The 27,757-nt window shown below is 25.9% G+C and overlaps 1 protein-coding gene across 4 annotated transcripts in view; it reads right to left on the minus strand.

Moving 5' to 3' along the window:
* LOC109596862 (uncharacterized) overlaps positions 1-27,757 on the minus strand; it is a 148,486-nt gene that overhangs the window by 28,114 nt on the left and 92,615 nt on the right. For all 4 annotated transcript variants that reach the window (XM_049966062.1, XM_049966064.1, XM_049966063.1 and 1 more), the window contains exon 2: positions 7,706-7,765. The gene's annotated coding sequence lies outside the window, so the exon portion shown is untranslated. The remainder of the gene's footprint in view (positions 1-7,705; positions 7,766-27,757) is intronic.

Genomic DNA, 27,757 nt, shown 5'->3' on the forward strand with positions numbered 1-27,757 from the left:
CATCAACAACTAATTAGGCACGCACATGTGTAAATTATATTCAATGATATATTGAAATATTTATCGGTCTGCGTTTTAATGGCGGGCTTTATCGATGGAGAAATTTCGTTATATAACGCGAAACGAGCGTTCGCAAAAAAATTTCTAGAACAACTAACGCTGTCAACGGAACGTTTCAGCGTCGGTTTCAGTGTCGTAAATATGAATAATAATCGCGTTGTAAGAATAAAGGACGTTCGAGACGTTGGTGCGGTACGTCAGTGCAACATGACGATTATCGCAGGTGAACACGTAAAGGTTGTCAAAGGACGGACTCGTAAACAATTAGAGAAGAATGAAGGTATTTGCATAATAATGCAAGAAGTAATAAGTGAACCATCATTAAGGATAAAATATATCACGGCCGGGCCGTCTCGGAACAGTAGAACACATAATATGGAAATGGCAGAGCCCGATATGGCATCGGAGAGGATTAATAAAAATGCATATTACACGTTTTTGAATTAATTATGCATTATTTATAAACCGCGCGACTCCGCGGATGTTTAATTCATACATCACTTGTCGGGTGTTGCGAACAATAAAACGCTAAAACTAAAATTGCTAATTTATTTCACCCAATCTCAATAACTGGTTTTTAATGGAAATTTGTCCGCGATATATTTAGACTTGTTAGGCAAATACGTGGCTGATTTATATAAAATGCTGCGATTTTTTTGTCCGCACGACCAACGGTACAATGTGACACTGATATTTATTATCCTGCATCCGAGATTATCGGGACTTAATTAAGAGGAAAAAAAAAAGATGAATATATTAATGCTTGTTGTGGGATTGCTTATGGATGCACACTAAAAAAATGTTAGGAATTTAGAAATCGTTACAAAAATGTTTAATATTATAATATTTAATATTATGATTAATTTGCAAATGCTTTTCACACATTCGTCTGCTGTTAAAAAACATACATATACTTAAAAAGGTAAACAGAAAACCGTTTTATTACCTTCCCAATAATATCCCTTAATTTCTAGGCCACATCATAGATTGCATTTTTAAAATTTATTTATAATAATTATGATTTAAATTTATATTTTATATAAAAATAGTAAATTACAAAAAAATCATATAAAATTGATTATATTTTATGAAATTTTACCCATTAGAAATGAAAGATAATTAAATACATAAAATAACTTAATTATTTTGTTTAAAATAATTTTTTTACTTAACTAAATATATTCAAATATTTAACAAATCTATATGTCAAGACAAAAGTATAATTTTAAAAACAGAAAACTGTAGTATGGATATCATTTCAAAATTATAATATCGTTAATTTGTGACCGATATTATAGATGGCACAAATTCATTTGTAATTCATTTATAATAGTAATGTTTTATTAGATTTTCAATTCTTTTAATTTATTCTTTAGAAATGTCAAAGACAGAAATTACAGAAAATATTTTAAATTTCATTAAATATTTATGAAATTTTTATAATTATTCAGTTTTTTTGTTAAACTAAATATATGGAGTTAAAAATATACACAAATATCCTTCAAATCTATATGTTGAGATTAATATATAATTTGTTGTGCAATTAGATTTTCTATGTTTATAATTTATTCTTTGGAAATCTCAGTACAGTAAGACAGTAAATTACATGAAATTCATAAAATTTTTATAATTATATGGTTTAAAATAAATTTCTTGTTTAACTAAATATATAGAGTTAAAAATATGTACAAATATTCTGCAAATCTATATATTGATATAAATATATAATTTGAAAAAGAGAAAACTGTAGTTTCATTATTCTCCCTCTTTGGGAATGTCAAAAACAGTAAATTACAGAAAATAACTGAAAAATGATTCAATTTTTATAAAATTTTCATAATTAGTGTGTTTAAAAATAAATTTCCTGTTGAGATTAATATATAATTTGAAAAAAGAAAATTTGTAATTTATTTATTATTTATTTATTTATAATAGTAATGATTTACAATGCTTATAATTTATTATTCAGAAATGTCAACATAAAATTGATTAAGTTTCTATGAAATTTTTATAATTATTTTGTTTAAAATAAATTTTTTGCTTAACTAATTGTATGGAGTTAAATATGTATACAAATATCTTACAAATCTATATGTCGAAGTGTTATTATCCTCCAAAAATATAATATCGTTAATTTATGGGTGACATAATAGATGGCACATAATTTATTTGCGTAATTTTCAATGCTTTTAATTTATTTTTTAGAAATGTTAAAGACAATAAATTACAGAAAATGATATAAAATTGATTGAATTTTTATGAAATTTTTATAATTATTTGGTTTAAAATAAATTTCTTGTCAAATATCCTACAAATCAATGTTATTGTTGAGATATTATTCAGAAAATTTTAGTGTTATTATCCTTCCAAAAATTATAATATTGTTAATTTGTGTGTTACATGCTTATTTGCAATTTATTTATGATAGTCATGTTTTATTAGATTTTCAATGCTTATAATTTATTACAATTTTTATGAAATTTTTATAATTATTTTGTTTAAAATAAATTTGTTGCTTAACTAAATATATGGAGTTAAAAATATAAACAAATCTATATGTTGAGATAAATATATAATTTGAAAAACAGAAAACTGTAATGTCATTTTCCTCTCAAAAATATAATATCGTTAATTTGTGGGTGACATAATAGATGGCACATATCCATTAGTAATTTATTTATAACAGTAATGATTTATTCAATTGAAAATAAATTTTCTTACATAAATAAATATATAAAATAAATAAATCTGTATCGTAAGATACAAAGAATTTAGTGTAAAATATTATTTATACATTTAACTGAAGTTACTAGTATTTAAGTCATTTAAAATTGGATCCATGAGAAATCCTTTAAAAATTTTTCTTAAATAAATACATAAAATAAATTAAGTAAATACATAAAATAAAAATGCTGGGAAATATGTAAATATAAAAAGTATAAATAATACAAAACAGTTGGATGTATTTTTATTTCTTATTAGAAATTACACAAAACTAAAAATTTCTATAGACGCTTAAATAAATTTCTGATATTTATTACAATTCTTAATTTAAAAAAAAAAAATAAATTATCGTTATTTAAACGTTAGGAATTTAGAAATCATTATAAAAGATTGTGTCATTTTTGTAATTAACAGTTCATGCAGAGAAATAACAACTGCTTCTTTCACACATAAATATGTTTAGTGAAAATATTACATTTTTTTCTTTTAAATTTAAATAATACAGTTAATCAATTCGCATTTTCATCAGCATAAAAGTTTTTTTAAAAAATAACAGCAGTTTTAGGTTTTAGGAAATAATGTTTCCAGTTGTATGAGAATGTTTTAAAAACGTCCGTGACAATTATTACATCCTTAATTAATACAACAAAAATAGTTATGAGTACGATACGTGTTATGTACGAGGACCGATTGGAAATTAATGAGTGTTATCATCTTAATGGATTATAATTTAGTCCAAAAAAACAACGTACGTTTTATGGCCGATAAAACGTACAGAACCGCATCTAGTCGTCGCTAATTACAATGTGCCAACACGCGTAGATTCCATATAATTTTGAGGACATAGTGTAAAACATACACGTACGGGCATCTGCAGGCATGCATTAAGACGCCGCGACATATAATTATCCGTCATATATTCATCGGATTAATGCGGAATTAAATAAAACCTCAGCCTACACACCGGACCACGGCTCATTAGTACACTTTTACGTGTGTTGCCGTCCCGTTAGCTCTCACCGAGATCCACCGATATTCACAAATTGAACCGACGACATGACCTTTAAGTTGTGATATGCAAATCGGTTGCCGCTGCCGCATTCATTTTTTTCCCTTTTATTTTTTTGCATTTTTGGACGGCCGCATTCAGTACGAATTTGTCATCGCCGGAAAACAAACGCCGGGTTTGTCCGGCTGCGCCCGTTAAAATCTCCGGTGCCGTACCGATCGGATGCGGTGAAAAAGATTTATTTTGTGTCTCTTTTTTTCTACGGTATAAAACGTTGCGTGTGAAAATGTTTATGATTTATTGCTTTAATGGAGAAATTCCTTAGTAAACATATTAATAGGTGACTTGTTTAAATTTAAATTAAAAAAACCGTCATAAAAATGAGATTTTAAATTAGGAAACTGTAAAAACAAAAAAATAAAAAATAATCAGGCATGCAACTTTGATAACAACAACATAGATGTCACTACAGCAATTTTCATTAAAAAAAAAATTAAATATTAAAAGTAAGTTCTATATTTTATTGAAGAATAAGTTGCTGAAGAAATTCTTCAACAAAAAAACAAATAGATGACGATTTGTTTAAAATTAAATTAATACAACGTCATAAATACGAGAATTTTAATTAGAATTAATTTTAAAAATAATCAGATATGTAGCTTTGAAGAAACCAACATAGATGTCACTCCGTCAATTTTAATTTTACAGACATTAAATACTAAAAGTAAGTTGATACGTTGTTTATGAAATCTTCTATGTTTTGTTGTTATGTTGAAGAATTTTATGTTGCTGAAGAAATTCTTCAACAAACAAACTAATAGATGACTGTTTGTTTAAAATTAGATTAATACAACGCCATAAATAAGACATTTTTAATTAGAAAAGTGTAAATAAAAAAAATACAAGAATAATCAGATATGTAGCTTTGACGACCCCAACATAGATGTCACTCAACCAATTTTTATTTTACAATAATTATATATTAAAGTAAGTTGATACCTTGCCTGTGAAATCTTCTATGTTTTATTGTTATGTTGAAGAATTTTAATTTACTGAAGAAATTCTTCAATAAACCAATAGATGACAGTTTGTTTAAAATTAAATTAATACAACGCCATAAATAAGAGATTTTTAATTGGGAAACTGTAAATAAAAAAGATCCAAAAATAATCAGATATGTAGCTTTGAAGACACCAACATAGATGTCACCCCGTCAATTTTCATTTTACAGAAATTAAATATTAAAAGTAAGTTGATACATTGCGTGTGAAATCTTCTATGTTTTATTGTTACGTTGAAGAATTTAAAGTTGCTGAAGAAATTCTTCAACAAACCAACTAATAGATGACGGTTTGTTTAAAATTAGATTAATACAACGCCATAAATAAGACATTTTTAATTAGAAAAGTGTAAACAAAAAAGATACAAAAATAATCAGATACGTAGCTTTGACGACCCCAACATAGATGTCACTCAACCAATTTTTATTTTACAATAATTATATATTAAAAGTAAGTTGATACCTTGCCTGTGAAATCTTCTATGTTTTATTGTTATGTTGAAGAATTTTAATTTACTGAAGAAATTCTTCAATAAACCAATAGATGGCAGTTTGTTTAAAATTAAATTAATACAACGCCATAAATAAGATATTTTTAATTAGGAAACTGTAAATAAAAAAGATCCAAAAATAATCAGATATGTAGCTTTGAAGACACCAACATAGATGTCACTCTGTCAATTTTCATTTTAGAGAAATTAAATATTAAAAGTAAGTTGATACATTGCTTTTAAAAACTTCTATATTTTATTGTTTTGTTAAAGAATTTTCAGTTGTTGAAGAAAATCTTCAACAAACCAACTAATAGATTAAAATTAAATTAATACAACGCCATATATAAGAGATTTTTAATTAGGAAACTGTAAACAAAGTGATACCAAAATAATCAGATATGTGATTTTGAAGATACCAACATAGATGTCATTACATCTATTTTTATTTTACAAAAATTAAATATTAATAGTAAGTTGATACATTATTTGTGAAAACTTTATTGTTTGTTGAAGAATTTCATGTTGCTGAAGAAATTCTTCAATAAACAAACTAATAGATAGACAATTTATTTAAAATTAAATTAATTCAATGTCATAAGCACAAAAATTACAAAAATTAAATATAAGATTATCAACTTAACACATTGGGTGTGAAAATTTCTCTGTTTGATGATGGAGAATTTTTAGTTGTTGAAGAAATTCTTTAATTTATATAAAGAATAATAGATAACTATTTGTTTAAATTTATACATACGAAACACTATAAATAAGAAGTTTTTAAATTAGGAAACTGTAATTGAAAAATAACAGTAACTATTGATGTCTCGTTTATTTTCATGTTACAACAATTAAATATTTAAAATAAGTAGTTAAGTAACGAATCCGAAGTTTATTTATTTACATTAATTTCATGTAAACAAGTACATTTAAACACTTAGCATAAAAAATCGCTAAAATTTGTCAGCGGCCACCGAATTTTACGGTTGCCGCCGTAAAACAAACAACACGGACGGGCCGCCGATCAAAATCTCCGGCCCCTGACCGATGGGATGCGGCAGATAAACACGGATTCGATTTATCGGGAACGAAACAATAAAACAATAGAAAGTGAACAGCGCGACCGAACGTACGAAGGAAAAAAAAACACATATAATTTTAGTGAAACTCTCACGTGATAAAGCGGCCCCGCAATTATGGTTAACATTACACATGTTCGATCTAACAAACGAACCCGCGATACCGTTATGGGCACCTCGAATGTGTAACCAACCAACAACCACTTCGGAGTTTGACGGTGCATCCACGAAAAGGAAAGAAAAAAAAAAAAGCCACGTATTATGAATAAAACGATACGGCCAGATTAATATTAATGTCGTTTTCTCCCGGTCGCGCATATTAATGGGAAGATCGGCGTACATCATGCATTTTGCCTCGTCCAGGCTCATATGCACGTGGGTTTGAATAAAAAATGAATTATTCCGAGAGGCGTTTTTTTTTATTTTTTTTCAAACGTGAATCCGAGCTTTCTAGTAGACACAAAACATAACGTTGCGTGTGAAAATTTCTTTGTTTCATTGTTTCGATGGGGCATTTTAAATTGTCGAAGGAATCTTTGGTTCATAAAAAAATTAATTGATGACTGTTTATTTAAATTTAAATACAAAGAACGCCATCAATAAGACGATTTTAAGTTAGGAAACTGTAATTGTAAAACAAAAAATTAATGGGGTGTGTTGCTTTCAAGAAACCAACATAGGTGTCACTTCGTCTACTTTACATACAAATTAAGTGACAGTAACAGAATTACTGTTGGATAATTGCCAGTTTCTCCTTGTATGAAAAGCTTTAGTCTTTAGTAAACCCATGGGTAACAGGTTTTGATGATTGAGTGATGGTGAGGAGACTTAAAGGAAGCTTCAAGAGTCACATTGGAGAAAAATTGTTGATTATAAAGGTGATTATGTAGTTGAATAAAAGTTATTTTAAAGAAAGTAGCCTTAAGAACACAAATTACTTCCTCTGGTACCAAAAAATAAGTTACCAAGAGACGAAGAACAACTCAAGATATTTTCTTTGGTATCAACAAGTCCATTTTAATAACCCACATAAAAAAATGATTGAGTTTCGTAACCTAATAAGAACAAAAATCTCTTTAATAATTATTTGTACGTTTCGAAATAAATAATTACATATTTTGTGTATTAACTTCACGTGGCACAGCTATTAGAACCAGCCTTCCATTAGTTTAATTATGTCCAAAAATGGTAGCTCAAATAACTATAATAATTTATAAGTAATTGATTTCATAAATACGGAATTTAATATTTTAATATAACGTGAAACGTAATAAATACTCACTAGTTTTACTTGTAGCTTGTACGTCTTTTTGTTGTGGACATCCTTTGTGGAGGTAATGATCTGTAACAATAATAAAACAACATTAATGTCGAATAATAATATCTATTGGACGAGTGTGAAAGTTTCCACACGCGTTAAATTTAATTCCGCCTAAGAAATCATGAAATTCCCAGATCGTCGTACAAAAGTCGCACTGACCTCGATTGCCGAAAAACGAAAAACCGACAGAACTAGTTACCAATAGATTTAGGCGTTAAATCGTGAAATTTTTCGACCGCCGCAACAACGAATAATAGCCGAGGCGACAATGGAACAAAAATTCGACCATTGTCGATCTATTCATGTTCTCAGAATGAATTTTTTCTGTAGGTGTCACGGGGAGACACGTATCTGATCAGATGGGGAAATGATATGGGGTCATTACGTCATTAGGATCTTGTGCGGTGATGAATTGAAGCAATTTCGTGGTGGATTTGTGTTTGATTTTGTGGGAGGTCCGAGAAATTCGTCTATTCGGGTTATATTTATATATATATATGAATGGAACGAGCGGTACCGTGGAATAATTAATGCATCTTTCATGGTTTACAGAGACAATTATATGTTATTACATTTGGGCATAACCGGAAACTCGAATTTTAAAAGGTTTAAAATATAATGATACACACTTTCATTTCCTTTAAATGCATCATTATCAATTTTTTCTAGTTTTATATCGTCTGCAACTAATTTTAACATTTTTTGTGTCTAAAACTTAAATTAGAAACTCAAAACTACAAAGGATGACTTCGAAATAGAAAACTGTAATTTTAAATAGCATTATTTGTAGTTTTGATTGATTATTATAGCTGTCAGCACCTATAATTCAATTTTCTGTTGGTCTACAGACTTATTATTATTACTGTTTATTAGTTTTATATTATCATCAACTAATCTTAATATTTTTTGTGCCTCTAACTTAAATTAAAGACTCAAAACCACAAAAGATGACTTCGAAATAGAAAACTGGAATAGTAGTTAGTTTCAAAAACATTATTTGTAGTTCTGATTGATAACTACAGCTGTCAGCACTTATAATTCAATTTTCTGTTGGTCCATGGACTCATTATTATTACTGTTTATTAGTTTTATATTATCATCAACTAATCTTAATCTTTTTGTGCCTCTAACATAAATTGAAGAATCAAAACTACAAAGGAAGGCTTCAAAATAGAAAACTGTAATTTTAAATAGTCACAAAAGCATCATTTGTAGTTTTGATTGATCACTATAGCTGTCAGCACCTATAATTCAATTTTCTGTTTGTCCACAGACTTATTATTATTACTGTTTATTAGTTTTATATTATCATCAACTAATCTTAATATTTTTATGCCTCTATTTATAGTTCTGATTGATCACTGTAGCTGTCACCACCTGTAATTCAATTTTCTGTTGGTCCACAGACTTATTATTATTACTGTTTATTAGTTTTATATTATCAACTAATCTTAATATTTTTGTGCCTCTAACTTAAATTAAAGACTCAAAACCACAATAGATGACTTCGAAATAGAAAACTGGAATATTAATTAGTTTCAAAAATATTATTTGTAGTTCTGATTGATAACTACAGCTGTCAGCACTTATAATTCAATTTTCTGTTGGTCCATAGACTCATTATTATTACTGTTTATTAGTTTTATATTATCATCAACTAATTTTAATATTTTTGTGCCTCTAACTTAAATTGAAGAATCAAAACTACAAAGGATGGCTTCGAAATAGAAAACTGTAATATTAATTAGTTTCAAAAACATTATTTGTAGTTCTGATCGATCACTGTAGCTGTCAGCACCAATAATTCAATTTTCTGTCGATCCACAGATTTATTATTACTAGTGTTATTATTATTATTATTAATGTTTACGAGTTTATATCATTATCAACTAATCTTAATAAATTTTTGTTTTAGCAAACACATAAATTAGAGACACAAAACAACAAAGGATGGTTTCGAAACAGAAAACTGTAATTTTAATTAGTTTCAAAAGCATTATATGTAATTTTTATGGATAATTATGGATGTTAACAACTTGAATTGATTTTTCTGGTGGTCCACACAGTGATTTAAATTAAAACATAATTGATATTTATTTACCGGTTAAACTACATCTTAATAATTCATCCTGTCTCTTTTAAATTCATATGGTGTAATAATACATAGTTAATTTCCTATTACAAATGGTTTCCATAGTAAAATATTAAATACACAAGATATTTAGCAATTTAAAGTGCATACCATAATTTCAAATGTAAATGGTCACAGGTACATTTAATCCGTGATCGAACTGTTATGAATATTAATTAAAAACCGCACATAAATATACGAGGAACACACCGTGATTAAACGAGCTGAATAACAAACAGACAGAGAGGAATAATGGAATAGTTATAATGAAGATTTATTTAAATCACGATAAAGACGATATTGTTTAACTATAATAGAAGCGTACAATGAGATTGTTTGTTTACTGGTGGTATGTAGGTCTAATTAAGGCAGAACGCGTTAAACCGTCAATATTGACTCTTCCATCGCTAATCAGTGGAACAAAGGAATTTCTGTCTCACAATTTTGGCCGATTAATTCGGCGATAGGAACTTATGATGCATTAAAACCGTTCGGGTCGTGTGGAAAAATGGTCTGGTAGTTAACCTTATTAACTGAACGCTGAGAGATACAAGTGAATAATGGTTTTATTCGCGAATACAAATGCCTCTCTGCCCAGGCAATTAAGGAGCAAATTTATATCCTGCAGTACCATTCAAGTCGTGCTCCGTATTATCTACAGTAAACAATATTATTAGATTGTGTTGCAATTAATTTCTTTTCCAGCCGCGGCGGAATGGGAGAGAAAAAAAAAACCATTGTAGCAGTGCCCTTGTGTTATTGTTGTTTGATGTAGAATATGATACAAATTACCTATTAATATCATGGGTCACAATAAACTTTGAAGGCGCAATCGTTGCGCTGTCAGATCGTACCGTACTGAAATGCCATCTCGACGCCCATAAATTGGAGTAATTACAATGGGTTGTCTACGTTAATTGCCAGACGGTTAATGGGATAAACGATTCAATTAACGGTTATGGTATCCTGGTGCCGTTTCCTTGGGTCGTACACTAAATTTTGGCGACGATAAGGCCGTAACGCAACTTAATTTTAAACGACGTTCGGTTTCACTTTTGTGTCATTAACATCTTATAGAATTGTTACGGCTTTCGTTCATTTTACATGGGTAACATTCAATAAAACATTCAATTCCAAACAAATATTTATATAAATTAAGTTGTTAAGCAATTAAGCCATCACCTTGTGATTAATTTTCACACAACACTAAACAAATTAAATAAATTGTCCAATTTTAGAACCGTTATCATACAGTGGTGGTCCATTCAAGTTCCATAATTACATTTTTTCAAACACTCAATGAAAAGGGACAATTAAAATCATTAGGCATCGGTAGTACCGTAGATAAGAGCCTCCGACGCATTATTGACAGTCGAGGTTCAAAACGTACGAAATCATGCGGACCGATTCGTGTCACGAATCCCACAATTAATGGCGATAATTAAGTTTTAAACTCGTAATTGTTATAGACCATTTAATGCAAACATCGTGACACACAAAAAAAATACGGACCATTGTTGTATCCAAATCCAATTAGATGTTTTCAGACAATGAGACGAGATGTAAGTTTTTGATAGTTTGCGCTCCAGTTGTTCGATTAATTTTACGAGAGCTGATAATTAATTATAATCAAAAGGAAGTCGCTGGAATTTTCTCACTCGTACTCATGAAAGTGTAAAATGTAAAATTCCACATTGGTTCGATTTAGCACTTGATACAATGTTTTGAACTGTTCTGTTGAGGAATTTCGTTAATTTTCTGGTTTTGGTGAGCTTTTTAAAAATGAAAAACTGTAATTTTAAATGATTTCAAAATTCTTAATATTTAGTTTGAACATTTTTTCATAGATGTCGCCATTTTATTTTTAAAATTATAAACGAATAATGCTTTACAATCTTATTTTTGACTATTTCTTCGTGAACCAATTAATTAAATAATTTTGACTGACAACTAACAAAAAAATAAAGTCAGTAAAAGCAAAATTTTGTGTTTTTTTTTTAATTTAATACTAAGAAGGCAATATTTTGAATGCTTTAATAGCAGAATTTAATCGCATTTATTTAACAAATTTAAAGCGACCATAAAAACAGAAAACTGTAATTCAAAATAATTTCCAAAGTAATGACATATAGTTTGGACGTTTATTCATAGATGTCACTATTTTGATTTCAAAAATTGTAATTAGTACTTTAAAATCTTTAAATTTTATGTTTGTTATCTACTTAATAGAATAAATTACAATAATCTAGAATAAGGTAAGTGTCAATCTAATATTATAAGAAATTATAATTTGATACTACTTAAAAAATTAGAGAATTAGTTTCAACTGTTTTAATATCTTTAAATTTTCTGTTTTCTTGTTTGTAAAAATATATTTAAACAGACTATGAAAACAGAAAATTATAAATAATTTTGAAAGTAATAATAGTTAATTATAAATTTTAATTGATGCTAGTTTTAATCCATTTTGATAGATTTTGATTTTTAAAATGAAAATCAGTACTTCAAAATCTTAATGTTTACTTAATTGAATAAATGACAATAGTCTAGAACAAACTAAAACAATATTTTTAATGTTTTAAATGCAGAATTTTTCTTTTGTTCCTATGGAAATTATAAATTAAAATTACTTACAAATAATGAGAATTAGTTCAAACTTAATTTCATGGATGGCTCAATTTTAATTTTCAAAAAATATGTATAAATTTTTGAATTCTCTGTTTTCTTGTTTATTTCACTAATAATCAATAATCAGTTTAATTTTGTTAGTTCATTTTTTTTTCCTCTTGAAAATATGTTTAAGCCAACCATAAAAACAGAAAAGTGTAATTAATAATAATTTCAAAAATAATTATAGTAAGTTTGAGCGTTTTTCCATATTTTTTTTTCACTATTATATTTTCAAAATTATAATCATATAATTCTCTAAAATCTATAAATCTCCTGATTTTTTATTAATTCTTTGTAAATAAACAAAATAAAAAGTCAGTAAAAGTAAAATCTGTTTTGCTTTAATTTAATACCAATAAAACAATGTTTTGACCATCTCATTTGCACAATTTAATCACGTTTATCTCTTTTGATTTTAGATTGCGCCATTTAATGTTCCATTTAATATTAATAGACTTTGAAAACAGGAAACTGTAAATTTAAATTATTTCAAAACTAATGACAGTTAGTTTTAACCCAGTTTAATAGATGTTAGCATTTTAATTTCCAAAGTTATAATTAACATCTTTAATTTTTTTTTATTGTTGTGTAATTTTGTATAACAAGGGAATCTATAACCAATTCAATTTTGTTCGTTAATTGTTTTTTGAAAATTATTTAATGTTTTAAGCGACCTTGAAAACAGAAAACTGTATTTTTAAACAACTTCAAAAGTAATGATAATTAGTTTAAATCCTTTTTCGTAGATGTCATGGTTTAAAATCTTCCGGCTTTCAGCTACTTCTTTGAACTCAATTAATTTAGACATATTTAATAATTAAACAAAAAGAGTTGAATAGTTTAATCACGGTTGTCGTTTTTTTTTGGTTTCAAGTCACACTACTTCATGTTCCATTAAGTAAACTTGAAAACAGAAAACTGTTATTTAAAATTATTTCAAATTAAATGGTAATTACTTTCAACCCTCATTCGTAGAGGTCACTATTTTAATTTCAAAAACTTTAATCAATCTTTAAACTTTTAAATTTTTTTGTTTTCTGCCCCAATTAATCGACTAAGTAAGTAAAACCGAAGAAGTAGTTCCCACAACCAATGCAACTCGCGAAAGTGTGAAACGTAAAATTCAGCACCGGTTCGTTTCAGCACTTAAGGCACCGCCAAGTGTATGTTTTCTGACGTCTCAATTACACAATTTTATGACGGCATTGTATCCCCATAACGAATTGATTAAAACACGCGTCTCATTTTTTTCTTTAATGGAATCATATTTGCTCTGTTGCCTTTAAAGGTGTGGAAAATCACGTGTTTTGATTTTAGATTGACGCACTACACGAAACCAATTAATTTCATTCAGTGTTGCCTCGAAGTTTCCAATTTCGTTCTTGCACCGGCGTCGTACTGTAACAAAAAAACGGCCAACGTGTAACTTCTTCTGAGGTGAGTTACCATTTATGTGGGTACCTTGGGCGGTTCCTCCTTCACCGCGTTGCAGTTGGTGCGTTTCGATACAGTTTTCGGCTTAGTCTGGACGAACGGACATCTGCGTGAGATTAAATTAATTGGCGTGGGCCTTGGTAATTAAATAAGAAATCACCTGTGAATCGCATTATCAGATCTCGCACGTTTCACCGTGTTTTTCAGCTCTTCCAACAGTCTATTGTGCTTAATTGCGCTTTCTTTTTTGCACTCGGCCATTTTGGTGGGGAAGATTTTTGTGAACGGTAATTTGGACGCTGTCAAAATTAATATTGGGTTAGAAATTTTGACAGATTTCAGTTTCCGGACTGGACTAAGGGAAGGGGTGAATAATTTATTGGGTAATTGTTTAGAATCATGGCTCCATCTATTTTCAACCATAAAAAATTGAAAAATTGAGCTATGGCAATTTATTTCTTCAAAATATTCTACTCTTCGGCGCATTAAAGAGTAAAATATACATGTCTAATATTTTCAAAAAGTTCATTAAAAAAAATCAAAAACGGAAAAAAAAATGGAAACCTAACCTAACCTAACAAAGTTCATGAAACAGAATATTATCAAAAAAAAAAAAAAATGTCAATGTAATTTTTGAGAATTTTTATTAAATTTAATAAAAAAATATTTATATTTTTTTCATGATTTTTAATGTTTTTTCCTTTATCATAAAGTTATATTTATTATCAACTGAATTTACTCAAAGTTTACGAGATAACCGTTGGCGCTATTCGTTTTTTCTATTTATATCATATATTTTTGGAATTTTATGATTTTGTTTATTTAAAAAAGTTACTAAATTTTTAATATTATATTATTGAAAATCTTATTATTGTTAAAATATTTACAAATTTAGAAAAAAAACAAAAAGTTTGAATAAATGTTCATAATTAAAATAAATTTTACTCTAAGAAATTTGATTTTTTTCAATTGGCCAAGTCAATTTCTCCATCCCACTTTAAAATAGAATATTAAAAAAAAATATGAAATAATATTGATTTTTTGTGACATAAAACGTGAAATTGCAATTTAATAAATATTGTTACATTTTCAAAAATTCATAAAAAAAAAATAAAAATTACGTTATCGATAATTATTTTTTTTGAAAATATGCTATTTTTATTAAATTGAGAAAATGGAAACATAACCTAATCTATTTCTTTTAGAAAGTTCATTAAAAATAGAATATTGTAAAAAAAGGCAATATAAAATTATAAAAAAATTATGAAAAATCATGAAAAAAATATAAATATTTTCAAAAAATCATAAAAAAATGGGTTAGATTAGGTTTCCATTTCTTTTTTATTTTTGAAAATGTTCTATTTTTCATAAAAATTTCAGGAAAAAACTACAGAAATTATGAAAAAATTTAAATATATTTTTGTTATCAACAATATTGTAAAAAAGTCAATATAAAATTATAAAAAAATCATAAGAAATAATGAAAAATATATAAATATTTTTTTATTAAATTTAATAAAAATTACTTTTTTTTGAAATATTATTTTTGATGAATTTTCTGAAAAAAAATGGGATAGGTTAGGTTTCCATTTCTATTTTATTTTTGAATTTTTTTTTTGTATAAATTTATTTTTCCATATAACTTTCAAGAAAAAATTATGAAAATCAGTATTGTTGAAATTTAAAATTAATTTTTCTCTAAGAAATTCTTTAAAAATTTTTAACTATTCAAAAATTCATAAAGAATTGAAAAATTACGTTACGTTACATTTCCATTTATTTTTTTATATTTGAACATATTCTATTTTTGTATAAAAATATTTTTTCATACAAATTTCAAATGAAAAAGCACAGAAATTATTAAAAAAAATTATATTTTTTTATTAAATTTAATAAAAATTACAAAATTTTCAAAAAATTCATAAAAATATTGAAAAATTATGCTATTAACAATTTTATTTTGAAAATATTCTACTTTTGAAGAACTTTCTAAAAAAATAAGTTAGGTAAGGTTTCTATACCTTTTTTATTTGAAAATATTCTATTTTTGATGATTTGAAAAAATAGCATATGTTTAATAAAAATTTGAAGAAAAAAACCTCAAAGTTAATATATAAATATATAAAAAAATATTAATCAAAATAAATATATGAAAAAATATTATTTTTTTGACTTTTTATCATATAAAAATTGTTAAATTTTCAAAAATTCATAAAAAATTGAAAAATTACGTTATCAACAATTTTATTTTCAAAATATGCTGTTTTTCATGAACCTTTTGAAAGAAAATAGTCATATAGTGTAAGAAATTTTGTTTATAAAATTTTCAATCAAAAATCAGTATTTTTTAAAATTTAACATTAATTTTTCTCCAAGAAATCATAATTATTTTTACCTTATCAAAATTTTGTTACATAAATATTTGATAAATCTTTACAAATTTGGAAAAAAGAAACAATAAGTTTTAATTAATAAATGTATTCATAAAAATTACAAGAAAAAAAAAAACTCAAAAAATTAAAATCAGAAATTTAAAAGATTTCATTTCATAACTGAAAAGTTTCGTTATTAACAATTTTTTTATATTTTTAATGAATTTTCTGAAAAATTCAAAGAAGAAAGAAAGGACACATTTAAAATTAATTTTTCTCCAAGAAATTTTGAGTTTTTTTAACTGACCAAGACACCTTTAAAAATAGAACATTGAAAAAAATATGAAAAATTATTGATTTTTTGATTTTTTATGATACAAAAATTATTAAACAAAAATTTATAAAAAATTGAAAAATTACGTTATCCATATATTTGAAAATTTTGAAAAAAATAGACATGTAATAATTATAATAATAATTTTTTTTTTCATATTACATGGAAATCCCGCAAAAATTAGTATTTTTTCAAATTTAAATATAATTTTCTCTAATTTTATTTATTCAATGAAAACATGCACCGAAGAGAATATTTTGAAACAAAAAATTTATGAAAAAATGTAGTTTCTCCGATTTTTTATACCCTAAATTAGGTAGGTGGAGCCGCGATTCTAAACAAAATTTATTGGGCGCACCGAATCGCCGGAGTGTAAACACGCGGTAATTTATTAACGATTTCAACGATTCAAATGTATTCGGAACTGCTCCAGATACATAAGTTTCGGTTTGGGATCGACTCGTTAATATTCTTAAATAAAACGGGCCGCATGTCAATTAAATTTTAAGCGGCCGCAGATGAATAAATCTCGTATGTTTAATTGATGGAAAACGAGAAAACCGTGGCGTGATTGAATATTATCGACGACGTTTTGAGAAATGCACTTAAATGTTTACACAAGATTATTAGTGGCAAATAAATTATAATGGGCAGAGAACGTCGACGATCGAGTCAGGATATTTCTTGCATGCAAATTTACAACAAGCCTCTTACGTAACTTCCTCCAAATATAGACGCGGTCCAGATTTGCGTTTGGCAGCAATTAACGTCGCGAAAAAATTCCAAAGCAAATCTGAAAAAGGTGTTTAAACGCTTTTGGTGCAATCGGAATTTTAATCGTTCGTTCTCATGCTAATAGATGCACGACGTTGCACAAGTGGTCTTAACCTTTTCTAAAAAAACCACGCAGATATGACTCGGATTTTTTACACAATTACCAATTAATAAACTCCGGATGGAACAAAGGAGGAGGCGAAGGGGTCAAAATCACGGCTAACCCGAAATAGTGAGAATAGTTCAAGGCTTCCATTAACCGTAATTATGGCTTAATTAAAGAGTTTCACATAATTGTTATATTTTCGTTCTTGTTTCCTTGAATTCATTTATGGATACCGAAACCCAAAACAATTACTATTATTATCGGACTTTTACGCTGCTCTAGTCCCCAATTCGACTAGAACCTTTTGTCCGTGTCGGGCTGCAAACGAAAATTGGATTCGGAATTTAATTTAAGTGACTCACGCCGATTTCGAAAGCTTATTTTAGGAATCGTGCACAGATAAGATGGATGATTTATTATTATTTTACAATTTGTTTTCGAACTTATTGTTATTTAAATCGCAATTACCATAATACGGGACGGGAGAGGCTTGGTTTGCCATAAGCAAGGAAACGTGTAATTGCTGTTGGTTACCTCGTCCACATTCTAGCATATATCAATGGGAGTTTTTTTGAGAAAATGCCGCATTTCTGTTGTTTCAGGAGTGTACAACTTGTCAATTATGTTTATTAATTAACATATTTTTTTATAATTCAATTTTTATGTATCGTCTTAGACCATATTGAGAAAAACTGGTTTAAGTGTACTTTAAAATGTTAATTTTGATAAAAAAAATTGCATATAATATCTTGAAATGTTTTTACAATATTTAAAATTATTGTTTATGAGACAAAAAGGGCATTTATTGACAATATATTTTATTTATGATTTCAAAAATTAAAGTTTATATTTACACATACACATAATTTTTTTTTCAGGGAAAAATATGAATAAATTAAATATGTGTTTATGATAAAATTTACTGGAGACACAAATTAAAATATAACAAATTGAAAATTTGTTTATTTATGGGGATATTCTAAACCTTTTATTCAGTCACATTTTCTATCATATTATTGTTCTTGTAAGTAATGATCTGATAATAAAAAATGTTAATAATTAACAAATTTACTAAAGAAATAAATTAATGTATTAAAAACCAATTTAATTTCACACAACAAATTGTTTTTGAATTATATGAAGACTATGATTCAGTTATATTATTTGACAATTTATTCTCTCTGTAAGCAATAATCTTGTGAATAAATTAATTATAAGTGTTCTTCAAATCAAATTTACTAAGAATACAAATTAAAGTATGAAAAATTAATTTATTTTATTAATTTAATAGATTAATTGTTCACTCATATTATTTGGCAATTTATTCTTTTAGTAAGTATACTTTAGCTCTAAGAAAAATGTGAATTAATTAAATATAAGTGTTTCACATATTAAATTTGCTAAGGACACAAATTAAGGTATACAATATAAATTTATTTTATTAATTTAGTGTAAAATTTGTTTATTTTTTGGGTTATTTGAAGTCTATGATTCAGTCATATTATTTGGTAATTTATCCCCGCTGTAAGAAATAATCTTACACAGAGAAACATGTGATGTGTAATTATAAGTGTTCTTCACATCAAATTTACTAAGAACACAAATTAAAGCATAAAAATCAATTTAGTTTTCTAATTTATTGGATTATTTGTTTATTTTTTGGTTTATTTGAAGACCATGATTCACTCATATTATTTGGCAATTTATTCTTTCCGTAAGTAATAATTTTATTCAGAGAAAACTGTGAATTAATTAAATACAAATATTCTTTATATCAAATTTGCTGACACAAATTAGGTTTATTTTATTAATTTATTGGAAACTTTGCTTAATTTTTTGGGTTATTTGAAGTCTGTGATGAGTCATATTAATTGGCAATTTATTCTCTCTGTAATCAATAATCTTACACAGAACAAAATGTGAATAAAGAACACAAATTAAAATATGAACAAATCAATTTATTTTATTAATTTACTGGATTATTTGTTTATATTTTGGTTTATTTGGATACTATTATTCACTTATATTATTTGGCAATTTATTCTTTCTGTAAGTAATGATTTTACACAGAGAAAAATATGAATATATAAAATTAATTTATATTATTAATTTACTGGAAAATTTATTTATTTTCTTTTATTTAAAGTATATTATTTAGCAATTAATTTTTTCTGTATATAGAATATAGTAGAAAATGTGAATAAAGAAAAAACACAATAATTAGTATAAAAAAGTCCATTTACTTTATTAATTTACAACAAAATTTGTATATCTTTTGGGTTATTTTAAGATTATGATTCAGTAATAATTTTTGTCAATTTATTGTTAATGTAAGCAAGAATCTTACACGGGGAAAAACATGAATAAATTATACAAAATTTTATTCATATAGGAATAGAAATTTAAGCATAAAATATCCATATAAAAAACAATATATTTTATTAATTTACAGGAGAAGTAAATGTGAACCAATTTTGGATAGATAAGGATTGGATTAAATAAAAGTTTTCCAACGATAAGAACTAAAGGACATTTTTGTAAAAATTAATTTATTCTAATTAGATCAGGGAAGTTAATTAATTTTTTTTGAATTAATTTATTTTTAAATATTTTTTTTAGTTTCTAAAGGTTAATTAAATCAGTGTTAAAAAAATTTGCAAGAGATAAATTTTTTTTACGTATTTGTACTTTTATTGTTGGTGACTAAAATTAATTATGATTTACTTTAAGTATCTTAGGAGAAAACGTAATAATTAAAATAAATTTTCAAATAACACTATTGTAGAATTCACGTACAAGAGTTTTTCCTTCTCATTTTTAACAACAAAGATTGACACAGTTTTAGGTCATTCTATAATAAACCGTTTTTTATTGCTGTCGTGCACTTGCTCTCCTTAAAACCTAAAAATAAAAAATCACCAGTTTCCTTTTACGGTAATCTGCATTTAAGATAATCATTGAAAATCAATCTTCAACCGATGCGCTTCCCCTCTCGTCAAGCAAAATAATTACAGATCCTTTGATCTCGATCTAACTGTAACCCCCCAATCGAATGTGTAACCGATACACAATTGAAATTAAAATTACAAGTGCGATTGTGCTCCATTTTAGGCATGCCGGAATGGAACAAATGGCATTTTTTCATATTCCGATTCCGACGACTAATTATTATTTGAATAGGAGAGGCAATGAAAGGTCCATCGGGTCCGCTCCATCGGTTTCGACACTCGCTTAAAAATTCGTTTTAATGAGATTCGTGTGCGCCTCCGAATGGAATTCGATTATTCCGCATTTTAATTAAAACTCCCCCCTATCCGACGTCCAACAGTTGATGATTAATTAATTAACGGACTCGATTAAGTGACACAGTTTCCGTCGTATTTTTCAAACCGAGGGTGAAAACGTTTCGGCAGTTTTATTTTAATTGTGGGAAAGACGACGACACAATTTCTACAAAACTATTGGCGTAATGCAAAGCGAATTTGTTTCGCAACGACAATAAGATTCACTTCTGCAAGAACGATTTTCAGTGCCACAACAATTAATTTCTCAGTAATAATAATAAATGTATGAATGAGACGTTTATTCGGTAACGTAACAGCGATTGTTTAATTAATTTTTCAATTATGATCGGTGATAATTAATTTTATCCATTGGATTTCTTTAATTGCCCGAACGTTGCGCAAGTTTTGTGCAAGAACACGGACACAACGTTTATAAAATAACATGTTTATTTATAAATTTTACGGCCCACTATAATAAACAAACAACATCGTCGTTTTGCGTTACGTTTATATGAAGATTTTTCATCAAATGGAACATGTCCATGTGAGTTTTAGAACCCGAGTACCATCATTGTTGAGCCACAATTGAAAGAAAGCGGTTTTCTTATTGTGCTATCCAGTTAGGCAGACAATATAAACACGTTGCAACGTCTCAATAAAAACGTCGAATTTTTCACAGACAACAATATATTTAAATCTGGTCGCCGTAAACGTTTTGCCTGAATCGCGATCGGCCCATAAAAACTTCCCATCTTTACCGATCCGATGTGAAAGTTACTAGATTCATCTATTTTATCATTACGGTTTTTTTTTAGATAAATGACCAACACCTGTTTATACGCGATGATGTGTGTGAAGACCAAGTTTTTTCGAACGCAGATCCGGCATTCATTTCATTTCGAAAGTGCCAGCGGAAAGTGCCACTCTGAATATTTGATAAAATTATATTACCAATGTAATTAATTCCATTACTCTACTCGTGTTGCGGCAGAAATATTTGTTTTTTTGTTGTACACTTGAAATACTTACAATAAAAAAATTGAGCGGAATCATGACATTAAAGCAGCTCAAAAAATAACTAAAATTTTCTGTAAATTAATAAAATAAATTGTTTTTTATGGCTTAATTCGTGTCTTTAGTAAATTTGATATGAAAAATACTTATTTTAATTTAATTATTTACATTTTTCTCTGCGTAAGATTATTGTTTATATAATGAATAAACAAATAATCCAAAAAATGAATAAAACAAATTGACTTTTTTATAGATATGAAAAATATTTAATTTATTCATATGTTTCTCTGCGAAAGATAATTGCTTACAGAGTGAATAAATTGCCAAATGATGAGAGTGAATCATCATCAGTCTTCAAATATACCAAAAAACCAAATTATCCTGTTAATTAGTAAAAATAAATTAATTTTTATCCATTAAATTGTGTCGCCAACAAATTTGAAATAATAAACACTTAATATTTAATATATTCATGTTTTTCCCTGCGTAAGAACATTAATTTGTGTCCTTATCAAATTTGATATGAAAAACACTTACATTTAATTATTTCCCATTTTCTCTGAGTAAAATTATTATTTACTGAAATAATAAATTGCCACTTAATATGACTGGATTGTAGTCTTAAAATAACTTAAGAAATTAACAATTTTTTCAGTAAATTAACAAAATAAATTGATTCTTATACTCTAATCATTAAATCATTAATCATAATATTATTCATATCATTAAATTTTATATGACAAATATTTATATTTAATATATTAAATTGTCAAATAATATGATCGAATCATTGTCTTAAAATAACTCAATCAATAAACAAATTTTTAAGTAAATTAATGAAATAAATTGATTTCTTATACTCTAATATGAGTTACCATTAAATTTGATGTAAAAAACACTTATATTTAATATATTAAACAGTCAAATAATATAACTGAATCATAGTCTTAAAATAATTTTTATATTTTTATAATCTAATTTGAGTTCCCAGTAAATTTGATGTGAAAAAAACTTATGTTTATTATATTAAATTGTCTAATAATATGACTGAATCAAAATCAAAATAACTCAAGAAATAAATATATTTTTCAGTAATATAATAAAATAAACTGATTTTTTATACTCTAATTTGTGTCACCAGTAAATTTGATATGAAAAACATTTATATTTAATATTTTAAATTGTCAAATAATATGAATGAATCAATAGTCTTAAAATAAATCAATAAGTAAACAAATTTTACAGTAAATTAATAAAATAAATTGATTTCTTATACTCTAATATGAGTTACCATTAAATTTGATGTAAAAAACACTTATATTTAATATATTAAACAGTCAAATAATATAACTGAATCATAGTCTTAAAATAACTCAAGAAATAAACAATTTTTCTTAGTAAATTAATAAAATAAACTGAATTTTCATACTCTAATTTGAGTCACTATACACTATAACTAAAGAAATAAACAAATGTTTCAGTAAATTATTAAAATAAATTGATTTTTTGTACTCTAATTTGAGCCTCTAATAAATTTGATATATTAAATTGTCAAATAATATGAATCAATTATAGTCTTGAAATAACTCAAGGAATAAACAAGTTTTCCCGTAAATTAATAAAATATTTTTTATATTTTTATAATCTAATTTGAGTTCCCAGTAAATTTGATGTGAAAAAAACTTATGTTTATTATATTAAATTGTCTAATAATATGACTGAATCAAAATCAAAATAACTCAAGAAATAAATATATTTTTCAGTAATATTATAAAATAAACTGATTTTTTATACTCTAATTTGTGTCACCAGTAAATTTGATATGAAAAACATTTATATTTAATATATTAAATTGTCAAATAATATGAATGAATCAATAGTCTTAAAATAAATCAATAAGTAAACAAATTTTACAGTAAATTAAGAAAATAAATTGATTTTTATACTCTAATTTGGGTTCCTTGTAAATTTGATATGAAAAAAACTTATATTTAATATATTAAATTGTCAAATAAATTAATTTTTTGTACTCTAATTTGTGTCTTCAATAAATTTGATATATTAAATTATCAAATAATATGAATGAATCATAGTCTTGAAATAACTCAAGGGATAAACAAGTTTTTCACTAAATTAATAAAATAAATTGATTTTTATACTCTAAGGTGATTCACCAGTGAATTTGCTGTGAAAAAGGTTTATATTTAATATATTTAATTGTCACATTATATGAGTGAATCATAGGCTTAAAATAATTAAGGTAATAAACAAATTTTCCACTAAATAAATAAATTAAATTGATTTTCAAACTCTAATTTGTGTTCCTAGTAAATTTAATATATTAAACTGTCAAATAATACGACTGATTCATAGTCTTAAAATTATTAAAGAAAAAAACAAATTTTCCAGTGAATTAATAAAATAAATTGATTTTTTATACTCTAACTTAAATACTTAAATTAATTTTTTATATTTTGAATTGTATCATAAGTAAATATGGTATAATAAACACTTAATATTTAATATATTCATGATTTTCTCTGCGTAAGATCATTGCTCACAGAAACAACAATTTGGCACAAAATGTTACTGAATCATAATCTTAAAATAACCCGAGAAATAAACAAATTAAATTTTATTCGAATATAAAAATGCGTTCTTTTTAATTTAACTTTCTTATACCACGAATAAATTAATCTTTTGACAAACTTTATTAGTAATTTACTTGTGCGAAACAATATAACTTGATAAAATCAATAAAAATCATTAAAAACATTACATAAAATTCGCCATATCTGAATCGTTATTACCGGCAATAATAAAAATCCATTAGTGATAACCTTTTTCCCGAACGGTCAGCATTTTAATTAAATATGTATAGTTTATACACAGATCTGTTATATAAAATCTTGTTTGCTAAATATCAAGGTCGGACATTATCAAACATAAAAATGCGATTGATTATGGGTAAAATTTTCGTATAAATATTAATGTCCGGACGTCCATAAAATGACTAATTTCGTGAGGACCGCACTTCTCGGAAGCACCGAAAACCTATATTATTAAAAAAATATATATTTTCGGCCGTTCCTGGAACGATCCGTTGCGGCAACTTCGGACTTTCCGTTACCTTAAGAAAAAAAACCCCGTTTAATTGTTCGTCTTGTAGTGGTGATCGAAAAAGGGAAAATTACGTCCACGATTACGTTACGCGTCTTGTAATAGATCATAAATTGTTATTGCTGCTTAACATTCCTGGAAATTTATCGAAACTTTCTTCAATTTGTACCTCAATGAAAATGGAATTTTAATGTTTGCTCAAATCACCGGTCATTAATATAAATTTCTGTTCTTGCTGACTTGAATATCCAACATTAAGTACTCGGAGCATAATTACCGGCTTGCCGTAACTATTTATCATTGTTTCCACTACGAAACTCCTAATATAGCATTAGCCATTTTTTTTATACACGCGTGCGTTTTAGACTTACACTCTTCGGTCCGGTTTTTTTTTCTTTCTGTTCAACGAATATTTCGCCGTCTGAAACGTCAGATTCGCTCCAGAAATGACGGGTGAAAGTTTCCACCATCGGGATTTGCATACATTTTTTTCGATGCGCAACGATTTTCCATTTCGGCCAGTAACGTAATTTTTCAATTTTTTATGAAGTGAAATCTTACAGGAAAAATAACTTTAAATTTGAAAAGTACTAATTTTTTGAGGTTTTCGGTTGAAATTTTTATGAATATATTTTTTTATACTGTATGCCCATTTTTTTCAGAAGGTTTATCAAAAATAGAAAATTTTCAAAAAGAAATAGAATCCTAACCAAACTGATTCTTTGAAGTTTTTTCAAAATTTATAAATATTTTAAGAATAACAAGATTTTCAAATATTTAAACAAGATCTTAAAAAATTCCTAAAATATCTCGTAAACTTTGAGTAAACTCAGTTAATAATAAATATAAAACTGTATCTGTTGATGGTAAAAGAGAAATTGTTTAAAACGGAATATTCAAAATTTGTTTTTTTTTTTAATCAAAATTTTTCGTATACATTTTATAAAATTTAATAAATATTCAAAAATTCATTTTTTTTGTTGTTCTATTTTTATTACCCTTTATTAATTTTCAATAATTTAAATCAAATTTTTAATATTTTTGTGAATAAAACGTGAAAAATTCATAAAAATTGAAAAAATATGTTGTCTACATTTTTTATTATATTCTATTTTTAATGAACTTTTTGTTCTGTTTTGACCAATTGAAAAAAATCAATATAATCAATAAATTTTTGTGATTTTCTAGAAATTTTTACGAAAAAATATTTTTGTATAAAAATGGAAATCTAACCTAACTTTTTTCAGAGTTCATTAAAAATATAATATCATTTTTGTGAAAGGAATATTCTTATACAAAAATATAATATTTTCAAAAAAAAAAAAAAAAAATGGATACCTAACCTAACCCATTTTTTTTTGTAAATAAAATATTACAAAAAAAATGTTAATTATAATTAACATACTGTTTAATGCACAAAAAATAAAATATTTTGAAAAAAAAAAAATTGTCGATTTTTTATGGCTGAAAATAGGCGGAACCGTGATTAATTAATTATTATCATATTTATGTAATATTTTCGGGTGCCGTTGTGTCGGTGATATTTCGCCGTTAATTAACACGAGAGAAATAAACGTAATTAATTTATTGCAGTTCTAATAAGTTTCCTGGTTTTGTTGTTCACATGCGACCGACGGAAAGTTTGAAATGTATTGCGGTGCAACAAGTGTAAAACTATTTTGCAATTATCGAGGAAATTGTTTCAATATTCGTTACGTTTTATAATATTATTGACACGGTTAAGTTTTAGATATTCTCCCACATTACATATTAACATAAACATCTAAAATAACTAGACTTTAATTATGTTTTCTTTTTTAATTGTTTTATCATAATTTAAATATAGAAAATACAATTTATTTCTTTTTTATATAATTAATGATTTAAAATAATTATTTTTTAATATTTTAAGTCTTTTTAATGGTTTTCTATAATTTTTAGCTATTTAACAAGACTTTAAGTTTTTTTTTTATAATTGAGTTTCTTTATATTTTTTTGTTTTGATTTAATATATTTTATATCTTTATAAATTTGTACTGAGGTAATTTTTGAAATATTTTAAATGGTTAAAATATCTATAATTTAACAGAGACAACAAATATTTCTTTTAATATTTAGTTATTTTTAATAAATTTTATAATTTAAACAATAAAAATAAATAGAATTGCTGCGGTTAACTTTTAGTTAGCTTCGCCCATTACAGATTTATTTTAAGGCATTATTTAAGTGTTGCTGTACATAATTCTATTACAATGATTTCAGGCTAATTAAATACAAATTTCTATTCATTGAAATCTTTATACATATGTACATGTTTATGGAAAGGAATTATAATTATATTGAATAAAATTAATATGAAACATTTTTTTTAAATTAAATTTCCATATTCAGCAATTTAAAATGTGATTTTTAATTTAAATTTTCCTTAAATATAAGTTTTCAAAACAAAATTTTAACTAAATTTTAACTGCATTTGTACAAAGAGAAATTTATTTAACATTTTTACGTTTAACAATACACACTATTATGCAAATTTGAATAATAATAAATTTATTATTACTTTAATGCTTTTATATCAATATGTGTTGTTACAAACAAACATTCCTATTAATTTTATTTCTATTTAAATAAAATAACTTGCACAAAGATTCTCCATCAATATTGTTTAAACTTTATTAATTCATTAACATATGCACAAAGAGCAATTATTTATATTTATTGCAGCCTTAAGTATTTTAAAACTAGTTTTCAAATCCGACAATACATAAAATTAA

The sequence above is a fragment of the Aethina tumida genome, chromosome 4, assembly GCF_024364675.1.
Source record: "Aethina tumida isolate Nest 87 chromosome 4, icAetTumi1.1, whole genome shotgun sequence".
Lineage (NCBI taxonomy): Eukaryota > Metazoa > Arthropoda > Insecta > Coleoptera > Nitidulidae > Aethina > Aethina tumida.